This window comes from Podarcis melisellensis, assembly GCF_964234715.1.
Source record: "Podarcis melisellensis genome assembly, chromosome: 6".
Classification (NCBI taxonomy): domain Eukaryota; kingdom Metazoa; phylum Chordata; class Lepidosauria; order Squamata; family Lacertidae; genus Podarcis; species Podarcis melisellensis.
The window spans coordinates 39,381,597-39,393,869 of NC_138538.1; the positions used below are offsets into that span (position 1 = coordinate 39,381,597).

Genomic DNA, 12,273 nt, shown 5'->3' on the forward strand with positions numbered 1-12,273 from the left:
GACATTCTCTTACAAACTCTAGCTTGTGCTGCCTCTGGATCATGTAAACTTTATCCAGACCTAATTGCTTACTGGGCTCAGCTAATTTTGCGGATTTAAGCGAGCCCTTTCAGGGAAATTCCAGGCTGTGTAAACACCAAGATAAAGAATCTGCCTCTTAGAGCTAACATGCTGGATCTGCCTTTCCACCCCAAAGTGAAAGTTTGCAGAGGAAAGCAGATACTGTATCACAAAATGAGAGTGACAGCAACCACACTTATAATGCTCCCTATTCTCAGGGAAACAGAACCCACAGTTCTGGCCACACCCCACTCAGTAACCTCTCACTGCACAACCTTGACCACCCACCTCCAAATAATGCCACATGCCAGTATTACTTGCAGCAAGAATTGCCTTTCCCCTCTGCCCCCCCATACACATACCCACAACAGGCCCTCCACGAATAGTCATGGGTAGAGAATTCCCAAAGAATGAGTAGGATCACATCATATACAATTTGTACATATAAAATAGTCAATAAGGGATCAAACATGTCCTATGAAGAAAGGTTTGGGAGTTTTTAGTTTAGAGAAAAGGTAAGGGGTAAAATTCTGCACTGCATGGAGAAAGTAATAATAATAACAATTTTATCATTTATACCCCGCCTACCTGGCTGGGTTTCCCCAGCCATTCTGGGCGGCTCCCAACAGAGGACTAGAAACAGAATAAAACTTCAGACATTAAAAACTTCCCTGAACAGGGCTGCCTTCAGATGTCTTCTAAAAGTCAGATAGTTGTTTATTTCCTTGACATCTGATGGGAGGGCATTCCACAGGGCGGGCGCCACTACCAAGAAGGCCCTCTCTCATAACACTAGAACTTGTGGATATCCAAAGAAATTGAATGTTGGATGATTCAGGATAGATAAAAGAAAGCACTTTTTCAGACAGCACAGTTCAGCTATGAAACTCGTTCCCCAAAGGAGGCAGTAATGCCCACCAACTTGGATGGCTTTATAAGAGAGTTAGACAAATTCATGGAAGACCAGGCTATCGATGACTACTAGCATGGCTATGTTCTGCCTCCTTAATGCTTCTGAATATCCATTTCTGGAAACCACAGGAGGGAAGAATGCGCTTGTGCTTGGGGGTGCCACTTGTGGGTTTCCCATAGACATCTGGCTGGCCCCCGTGAGAACGGGATGCTGGACTAGGTGGGGCATTGGCCTGATCCAGCAGGCTCATCTTATGTTCTTATGTTTACTTGTTGAGAGCATCTTGAGGAACAATTCAAGCCCAGTGCAGGGAGATCCTATGGTCATAGATACGACATGGTACAGTGCAAGTATTCATTTAATTCTGAAGGCTAGCAATTAAATGAAATAAGTGTCAAAATGAGGAATATATACGCTGCTTTATTGGCGTCTCTTCCTTCTCTAGTCATGCATTGTGCTTCTGTAGAGTTTGCCAGAGGGAAAGGAAGAACCATTAGATTAGAACCATGTTGAAGGAGTTTCCTCAAGTAAGGCACTCTCTGAACAAACTGCACATACTCAAATTACCACTGTTGGGTCCTGCAATAAATATGATTGTTTTAAAGAAAAGGTTTAAAACATATATATTTGGGTCCCAGAGGTTGCACTTTACATTGTGTTCATGTTTTCAACTACTGTGAGAACTGAACGATGAGCACAATTTCAATGTATTAGCTGCAGGACATAGAGATGTATCAAATACAAAAAAAAGGAGGGGACCATAAGCAGAAATAAAAGCAAACTTCATAGGAATAGCAGAGCAATACAACTGAGACCATTTAAGCAAGTTTAAAGAGAAGCAAAATAGATTGGGGTTGGGCCAAATGAGTACATTTGGAATTTTGAGAGGATGCTCCCCTCTGGCTGCTTCCTTCATTTCTCCCCCTGGGACACCTCCTCCTCCCAGACAGGCAGAGAGAAACACACACAGAGAGATTATTTGCTTTTCCATGGGATCTGGGGAAGAGTCTGATATTCTGTAAAATAAAAATGCATGATTTTACACAGCGTTCCCCCAAAGCCATTATTAAATTAAGGTTTACAGGTGGGGTGGGGGAAATCACAGATCTGGTGCTGGCCAGTGCCACAAAGACACAGGTCCTCATGGATCTTCATGACTTTTACATATGGTGACAAAGGAAACACTTGACACATCACAGAACATACAAGTGAGCACAGAGGTGGCCTATGATTTGATGGTGGTTTTTCAGGGAAGTCTTGGGGGAAAGAATGACAATCCATAAGAGTCCATGCCTCAGATTTTGTGCAACGGCAGTACTGGAAAGCACCAGATCCATGACTTTTATAGTTTAGTAGCTGGAGACAGACAGATGTGATTTGCTGGTGATTGGACCCATGGGGAAAATAGGCAATTTCTAGAGGCTTTGTTTTGCTGGATCAGACTTGGGTGTGCATGCATGCACATGGATTCTCTCGCTTTCTCTGGCACTACATTTTCCCTGTTCCCCAACTCCTACGACACTCCCCCCCCGCCCCCATTTCTGTGTTTCCCTAATAGCTGCAGTTTCCTTCCATACCTCCTCATTTGCTTCACTTTCTGTTGACTGCTGAGCCTTCACAAGCTGGAAGAGGAAGTAGGAGACAGCATCACACTTCCAGCTTCTTCATTCAGTGTTCTGTACACTTTTCAAGTGAGGGAGGGGGGGAAGAACCACATTTGCCACTTCGTGAGGAAGGGGGCAATGAGTGGGGCAGGGGAACTTAAAGGCTTGGAAGGCACATGGGGATGTCCTCAAAGACACCACTGCTCTCATGGTTGCCACAATGACAACCCCATAAATTAATTAAATAACAAAACTGGTCTTTCAGTTTTGACTAAACACACATAGGACAGATGGGTACATTGATTTTATTGTCTAACTAGATGCTTCATTTACCCTTACAGCCAGCTTATGTCTGATTTTTTGCCTCTCATTATCATTTCAGAACACTTCTAGCCCAGCACGTTGGCTATTATCATAGAGAAGAGTTGGAAAGGTCAGCTCAGAACTGGATCTAACCTCTTAGACCTGCTTTTCACATAAACTGGGTAAAGTACAGAATAGCGAGATGAATTCTCCATTTCCCCTATATCACAGGTAACTGGTCTCAAGGGAATGAATGACCTAAGACAAGGACAAATTTTGGAGTCTTGACACAGTAAATGTTCGTCTAAGAGGAGGAGCATAAGACAAATCAGATGGATATTTCCCCCTGCAAGGCATGAATATCTTTAAAATAGTTAATCCATCAGGCACATTTGAAAGAATGTTTGCCATTTCACACCGAGTCACAAATTCAATACAATCTGTCTTTAATTAGCAATTTGCCCTTTAGATTTCAATTCTATAGGGGGGAGACCACAGCTGAGAGCAGATTATTAGCTCTGACAGCGGAGGAAGAAAATCTGATTTATATGGCTGCTCTGGAAAACAGAGGAAGTGTGGCCTGTTAGCACCCATGTACAGATGTCTAAGTTAGTATCTGACAATATGCTTGTGGGCCACCATTGGGAGAGTAGCAATTTGTTGACTTTGGATCAAGGAAGAGTCATATTTTATCCCTAACCATAAACTCACTGTTCCTAAATGAAGGTCACAAAAGATTATGGGTTAGCTAATGTTAGTCTTACTCAAGAGTAGATAACTGAACCTGCGTTACTTAAAAATAAATGAATGTAAGTTACTTAAATGCATTGATGCCAACGGAGCTACTCTGAATATGGCTAATATGGGGCATCATTCTATGAAAGGGATGTCTGTAACTGGCTAATGTGATAGTACTTATTGAATATATTGTATCCAAGACATAGTAATTTGCATTTATCAGTATATAGTACTAGTAGCCACTAGGCTTTTACTCGTGTTTCACAGTCTTACAATAGGATTTGTAGCGTAACTTTAGGAGAGATGAGCTTCTGTCATTAATATCCAGCCATTATTTCCTCCCCAAAGCAGCATAAATTCAGAAGGACTACTCTTCCTTCAGGAAGATGTTATATACCATGGGTAGGCAAACTAAGGCCCGGGGGCCAGATCCGGCCCAATTGCCTTCTAAATCTGGCCCACGGACGGTCCAGGAATAAACATGTTTTTACATTAAGTACAGTGGTACCTCGGGTTAAGTACTTAATTTGTTCCGGAGGTCTGTACTTAACCTGAAACTGTTCTTAACCTGAAGCACCACTTTAGCTAATGGGGCCTCCCGCTGCCACTGGAGCATGATTTCTGTTCTCATCCTGAAGCAAAGTTCTTAACCCGAGGTAATATTTCTGGGTTAGCGGAGTCTGTAACCTGAAGCGTATGTAACCTGAAGTGTATGTAACCCGCGGTACCACTGTAGTATGTGTGCTTTTATTTAAAATGCATCTCTGGGTTATTTGTGGGGCATAGGAATTTGTTCTTTTTTCCCCTTCAAAATATAGTCTGGACCCCCACAAGGTCTGAGGGACAGTGGACTGGCCCCCCTGCTGAAAAGGTTTGCTGATCCCTGTTGTATACTGTATCCTGGGTAGAAGTGCAGAACAGCCTTTACTCCTGGAATGTCGGGGGGGGGGGATAGAGTTGAAGGGTGAGACTATGATTGCAATATCAAATACGTTTCCCTGTATTTCTGCTGTTCAGGTTAAGAGTGCAGTTACTTATGTAGTCAAAATAGCACCACTCGCCCAGAACAGGAGGTATCAGCAGGCATCGGGGTGGGCTGGGGTAGGGGGTGGGAGACAAAAAAAATCTTCCTAAGGAAGGAAAACTCCAAAAATACCCAATGAGGACTAAGTGTGTGCAATGGCCATGGAATGGAGTAGCTGGAATTCTGAGCAGGGGGCACACCTCCACACTGCAACATTTTGTTGCAGATTCCACTGTCGTCACTATAATTGTGAGACCTGAGCCCAGAGAAAGTTTCGGATTTCCAAACCCTAACTGAAGCGAACATCTAAATGTAATCCTCCTCATGAATATCACAACATTCCCAAGGGGTCAGAGCTCTAAGTGGCTGCTAAACTGACCTGAACTCTCAGCCAAGGGTGGGAGGGGGATTCACCCAATTGTATCTAGATCAAATTCTTGCAGTTTTGAGTCTCTTGTGATGTTCTGCCTGTTACAGGCCTAAGTGCCAGCTGATTATTTTCACTGTGAAATTTGGGTTTAACTGGGAAAATGGGTAGGAAAAGTAGTTTTATTTTCAATTTCTTTCACTATTTCAAATGAGAGTTAAGGAATTTCCCCAACTCTCCGCTCCCCGCTAATTCACTTAACTCATTGTTCAACCCAGAGGAAGTTCCCTCTCTAGAAGTTCCTTTCCAGTACTTGAAAGCATAGTCACAAACTGGTGGATGTGGATTTGAGAAGTCTAAATTGGGAACTTTTCCAGAGATCAGGCTTTTCTAAGAGATGCTGCACTATGAGGAACTGTCTTGTGCAATACAATCACACTGGCCCTCTCTTGAGCCTTGTTCATACAGAGTTTAAAGCCTTGAACTTTTAAGTCCAGGGATCTTTGCAGATAGCAAGGCACACTAAAGAAACTTGCTGAGACTAGCACAGAAAGAAAAACATACTAAAACACAGCCGTTATGTAAAAAAAACCATGGTGGTGCTTTCAAAGAGGAAGGAAATCACAATTTAATAGATTTTGTTGAAATAATAAAGCTCTAGGTGGTGAACCTCTTTCAGTCTGAAGACCTTATGGTAAACCTTTCACGGGTCACATGACAACGTTGGGTGGTGCTGAGACAAAAGTCATCGTAATCTGGGGGACTGGGTTCACGTCTCCGCTCCTCCACATGCAGCTACTGGGTGACCTTGGGCCAGTCACACTTCTTTGAAGTCTCTCAGCCCCACTCACCTCACAGAGTGTTTGTTGTGGGAAAGGAAGGGAAAGGAGAATGTTAGCCGCTTTGAGACTCCTTCGGGTAGTGATAAAGTGGGATATCAAATCCAAACTCCTCTTCTTCTATTTCAGGATTTCCATGAACTGCCACAGGCAGGGATCCTGCTGGCAGCATTTCCACCCACACTGGTGGAGTGTCATTGGCATTATTCTATAAGCAGATGTCACCAAGGCTGGGTGGAGGGACACCTCTGTTCAAACTCTTCCTTGCCTCCAGCCTGACACAAAGGGGGTTTCGACTGCAGACTAAAAATATTAATACATTTGCATCGGATAACTATTATTAAAAGCAGTCTTGGCTGGATTGAAAAATAAATCTTCCCATCCCAATTCTTTCTAGAAACGTTGCATAAAGTGTGGAAGTCCAGATTTCCACTGAGCATTACCTGGCTAGCAGAAATGATTCATCTCAGGGCTGATTAATAGTTCCCTTTCACTTGTACACAATGAGTCCTGTTGTCATAATGAGGCTGTTTTGCCTTATGCCAAATACTGCAGTACCCGCTACAGTCTTTTCGCTTTTGCTGTTCTCACATGGATATTGTCTTTTGCTAAAATGTGTGCAAAACAGGATGCAATACTTCAGAGGTCCACCAGTCTCAAGCTTATGAAAAGAATATTGTCAATTACTTGTTTTCTCCACTAAACTGGGCACCTTATTATAGAATAAAAAATAAGATCTGTTCCTTAGCAAACACTCATCAGCTACTTGTAGTTCCATTTCCACCATGAAATTTTTCGAGATGCCTGCATATCATTTTTTTTATCTAATAAATTTTCAGGTATCAACACAACACAGGTATCTATGGATCTTTAGCATGTCTCCTTTCTCTTGCACATCATAAAACACATGCTCTGTATTGCCTCCCTTCTTTCATCTAGGAACTTATCTAACCTCCCTCATGTATCTATCTTTTCAACATATAATTGCTAAAGACCTAAGCCCTACTCATATTTATTTCTGGAACAGTCATTTGGTTTTATTCTGCGCAGAAAGTATGTTTTGTTCAGTGGAAATGGTTGCATTTCCATGTGTCAGCATATTTGTGTACATGCCAAGAAAGACTGGTTGGAAACTCTGGTTAATGTACTCCAGCAAACTCAGCAGAGCCACACAACACAGTAATCAGATACTGAAAAATTAGAAAGAAGCTTGTGAAATAATCAGTTATAAAACAACAACAACAACAATAATAATAATGCACAGGAGTTTATAAGTTTCTTGCACATTCCAACATTTATCTGAGTCAGAAGGGAAAATACTTCTTATGAAAGAGTAATCATTAAGAACAAGCCAAATGTACCAGACAAAAAGAGTTCTATTTTCTGCATATTAAAGGAATGTTTAATGTGCAATTGCTACTTTAAGGCAGTTTAGCTTTGACAGTGGTGTAATGCTTTAGAAAGCTCTTCCAGGGAGGCCAAGAGAGATTCCACATCAAAGTATTCGCTGATGTAAACATATTATTCCACTTAGGATGGAATCGACAAAGCATTGTAGCTTGGCCATCTCCATTTAATTTCCATGGAGCAATAGTACAAGAACAAATGAAGCTACTTTAATAGGGAAGTTCCATTGCGACAAGAGTGCCCACAGGCACCAGCATAACATTTAAGTAAAACAAACAAGCAAACAACCAACCTATAATCATAGGATAAACATGACACAGAAGTGGGCTTCTATTGTAGATACTGGCTTGTGGTTAACAGCTGCTTTGTGAGGAGTGCAAGCATCAGCTTCTTAGGCTACCACCCTTGCACATTTGCTTCAACAATTCATTTATTAGAGCTAGCCAAAGCAATAGTAAGAAAATGAAGGGCAACTCTGCTCAGAGAAGAACCACCCTTTCAGAGATCAGTCCTGTCACAGCCTTGATCCCTCGTTTTCAAGTGGTGATGGGAATGACTGGGCTGAGGTGAGAAACACCACACATGAAATCCCAGAGGCTGATTGCTGGGGGTTTCCCCTCAAGCTTTCGAAACAGTTTCTTGTGGCTGGGAAATCTGTAAGCAGATCCTTTCTTCCAAATGCAGTTTGCCCCTTGCTGGGTAGGGGTAATGAACCAGAGCGAGCAAGTAACCAAGCAAATCTACAAAGTTCAGCACAACGCTAAGGATTTCTATTTAATGTGAGCCCAGCTGCAGCATCAGAAAGTGAAAGACAGACTCAGTCATCGCTTCTGAGTCTGAATTCAGGGAGGGAACGTGAAGTCTCTTTAGATCATGCTGATAGAGGGGCCCTGTCAGGTTGCCTCAGAGTGAGAAGTTTTGGTTGTTCAGAGATGTGGTAGAGTCAGCATTTCATGCCAAGAATATGTATTATGAGGTGTGCTATTTAAAAGTCTTGGGATAGGCTACATTATTGTGTTATTAAAACAATGGGGGCAGTGGGGGAGAACAGTGGTCAAGGTTTTTTTCTTCTTCGTTCTTTTTAAACCTAACTCACGTCACAAGGTGCTTTAATCTGAGGTCTTCAAGCATGGGGTGTCTTCAATCTGTCACTATTTCACAGGTGGGATTCAAGCGCATAGTGGCAAATTCAGGTTATGTAATTAGAATGGGTCTGATGCTCTTGCATAGCAAACCTACTTCTAAACAAACACACAGAGTTTGGTCAGTAAAGAAGGTGACAGGAAAATGTGGGATAACAATTGCTTGATGTAACATTGTGTACCATTCTCCACAAACAAATCAGACTGAATATTCAACAACCATGGAACCACTTCCGGACGAGAATAATCTCAATGGTGCTGTTGTGTGTGCGAGAGACACTGAATGGCGCAGCCATGTGGGTGGGGGGCCAGCTATATGGGTAGATCTTTCCAGAAGATTGGTTCCCCTGGGATGCCAGTTGGGTAAGAAAGACCCACACATTTAACCCCACTTCACATGGTGGTTTCATTCACATACCCTTTCCAATAGGACGAGACCACATTGCAGGGAAACAGCGCTACCACCCCCCAGCTTCTCCAGCTACAAATATTCAAATAATATGCTGTTGTTCCTGTACTTTGAAGTGACCATCCCTTCATTTTAACCATCTCTGTGTTGGCTTCATAGTTCAAGTCTGTCGACTAGGCCGGTCACCAGGGTTACCGCCTGGTAGCAGGTGCCTGCTCTGAAGATTCATTGTCACTCGGCAGAGGTAGCATTATTAGCACAGAAGGGAAATTAACAGCCCATGGACAGTGATTTATCTTTAAGGGGTGGGAGAAAGGGCAGCCAAGGGAATGCCTTTCCTTTCTAAACCATCCACTTCCCCAATTCTAAAATATTTGCTTTCAGAAAGGGGAGGAGGTGTTGTCATGTTCAGCGCAGCCGTTCAATTTTTCTGCACGCTGTATTTATCATTGAAATGGTTTGCTCCATCTGCAGCGTGGAGACCTTGCATTATGTCTGCTCCCGTCCATTGGGGTTTGGGCCCATAAATCACTTACTAAGCAGGCTGGATAGGGTGCAAGGCAGGGATACTGCATCTGCTTCTCCAATGGCAAATAGCTTCCTAATATCATCTTAATGCTTTGCTCCCCAGAGACCCCTGGGCTTCCTATATCACTGCTTGACACATTGCGGCTGCTGGCACACAGCTGAGTCAGCAGGCAGCCTCTGAGGATTACCCTGGGGCTTGTAAAGCCCAAGGTTAAAAAATGATAAAAAGGTGCAGAGCACGACAAATCCTTGCAGTCAACATGCCTCACCACTGAGCTAAAATGCTGTTTTCAGCAATACCCATCAGCTACTAAATACTCGGCTTGGCTCCCATCATCTCAGTTTCACTTACCCCCACAGCACACCTCTGAGAAAGCAGAGAGTATCAGGCCAAAAGATGTCATTCTCAAATGCACGCCAAGGTACTCTACTGTTCATTTAAAGAGGAAAAGCTGCTTCAGGAAGCACTGAATGGAAGCAGGGGGGGGGGGTGAGGGAAAAAATGCTGAAGACTTCACCCTGCCAGCCATCTTCCCACACCCAACACACCCATCTTCAGGCAGCTTATTCTGTTTTTTTGTTTTTTTTTAAGGGAGGAATAATCGGGAAACCAATCTGCAATTAGTCCTGCAACAAGAAGCTTGGTGCTTAGGAATATGGCTTTCCCAAAAGGTCCACCACTCCTGCATACCACTTTGCTGCAGCATAAATAAAATCTGTCTTCTTCATTATCATTCTTGAATGGCTTACACATCCATTAAACCGCACTGGGGTTTTTTCCCTTTCTTTAAAAGGTCAACTTCAAATATTCAACTTACACAGATATATTGTGTTGTGGCCAATGCTAGTCCTATTCAGAGCAGAGCCGCTGAAGTCAAGGGGCATGACTAACTCGGGTTCATTCATTTCAACTGGTCTACGAAACCCACCAGTTTCCATCTTTAATTTGCAAGAGCAAAATTGCTAACGTGATCCACAGGGCTGCATAGCACAAGCCTTCCTGCTGCCCTCACTCCCCTAATGGTATGGTGCCGTACACCATATCTGAGTCCCCTTTCACTGGATGGGAGGGGACCGGGTGTTTGGCTCTGCCCATGTGGCTGCAGTATTTCATAGAACTGTAGAGTAGGCAGGGACTCTGGGGGTCATCTAGTCCGACGACCTGTAGTGCAGGAATATGCAGGTGACCTATATACTGCATCTCTGCAGGGGAGCGTAATAGAGCAGCAGCTCCCATGTGGTTCAGTATGTGTGGTTTAACAGAGCCAGAAACTGAGGGGAAGGGCCACAGCTCAGTAGCAGAGCATGTGCTTTGCACGAGCAAAGTTCGAGGTTCAGTCCCCTGCATCTCCTGGTGGGACTGTCTGAAAACCTGGGCATCCAGTGCCAGTCAGGGTAGAAAATGCTGAACTAGGTGTGACTGTACATCAAAAGCAGCTTCTGAGGCAGGTTGAGGAGCAGCTGCTGCTGGGGGCGAAAGGGAGGAAGATGCCCTAATGCAAGGGCACCAGCCCTTGTTGTTCATCTCTAAGGGGGAATCTCCTGGATCACAACCAAACAATTCTACTTCAGCCTTAGCTTCTCTGTGCTGACATTAACTTATCTGCTCAGCTGGTTCGTTGTTGCTGTTTTAATCAAAGGAAAGCAGAAAACTCTTTACTTAGCTCACAGCCTTTTGGGATGAAAAAGTTAATACACACACCAGGCCTGGAAGCTTAAGATAAATCAAACCAGAAACCTGGAAGTGTGTTGGTTGCTTGCCTGCTCTGCTTTGGGGTGAAAGCAAAACATTTATAATTAAACATACATGCAGCAACAAGACACCTGCCTCTCTCATCCATTTATCCTAATCAATTTTGGCTTGTTTCCAAAAGCAAGCCTGAAATATATCCCGGCCATTTTCTATTTAGTGGGCAACATCTAGAACCATCTGAATCCAGCAAAGCATATTGAGGCAGACTAGGAGACAGGGCTGGAACAAATGGTTATGAAAAGAAAAGTCTGGTCCAGTCTTCTAAAGCACTCAGTGCCACTTTGATTAAAAACAAATAAAACCAAACAGAAATCAGCCTAAAGCAAGCTGAAATAATTAAAATGTTCTTGCAGCACTTGTACAAAGAAGAATACCTTCTCACTCAATACTGAGAGAATTCCAGAGTGCTCCCATCTCCATTCTAACTTGGCATAAAGAAGATTTGCATAAGTGACCCTGGTTTCCTCCTGAATTTTAAAGATAAGAGCCTTGACCCAGGGTTGGAAGCATACACGCAACCAGTACTCTTAACTCAACACTATGATCATTATGCAAGGCAAAAAGTCCTTGAGTGTTTTAAAATAGATTCTTTTCCACTGATATCCTGTTGTACTTTCAGTAAACATCTCTGTTGTTCATCTCAGGAGATGCAATACAATTGCATTGGGACACACAGGAACACGCCATACATTACTTTTTATGTGTATGCCTAAAATGTTTAAAAACGTGACCACATCGCTTAAACAATGCAACAGCTCCTTATATCTCATAGATCCCAAGAAAAAACTATCAATATGCTTAAAACAAAAATACAACCTACATCCTAAACCTTCTACAAATATTTTCTCATCAAAGTAAGTTTTTTTTGTTATTAAAAATGGTATGTGCACCGTGCACCATGAGCAACCAAGTCTGTATTATGCCCCTTGAACCACTCTAACCAACAGATCAAAAGAAGATAAATTAGTTCTGTTTTCTCAGACTCAGCAGCCCTGACAAGTGGAAACCAATGGGATGGGGTGTGGGTCTCACCTGACTGGCAGTTACAGGCAAGGAGCAAGACTTTCTACACAAGACTTCTCCCCGGTAAGTCTTCCTACACAAGGCCAGGTTCCAACAGACAACCAAAAAGCCAAGGAGAGAGAAAGAGAGACATGGCCAAACCAAGCAAGCTCTGTAGCACCAA

General features: G+C 43.1%; 1 long non-coding RNA gene across 2 annotated transcripts; it reads right to left on the minus strand.

Moving 5' to 3' along the window:
* Positions 1–570: 570 nt before the first annotated feature.
* On the minus strand, positions 571–6,671 carry LOC309372687. 2 transcript variants are annotated; one of them, XR_014169614.1, is made up of 3 exons: positions 6,292–6,671; positions 2,551–2,595; positions 571–1,989 (listed from the first exon to the last, which is right to left on the minus strand). It is a non-coding gene; the product is annotated as an uncharacterized lncRNA (long non-coding RNA). The 2 variants fall into 2 exon arrangements; XR_014169615.1 differs by lacking the exon at positions 6,292–6,671 and adding an exon at positions 5,022–5,647.
* Positions 6,672–12,273: the final 5,602 nt, after the last annotated feature.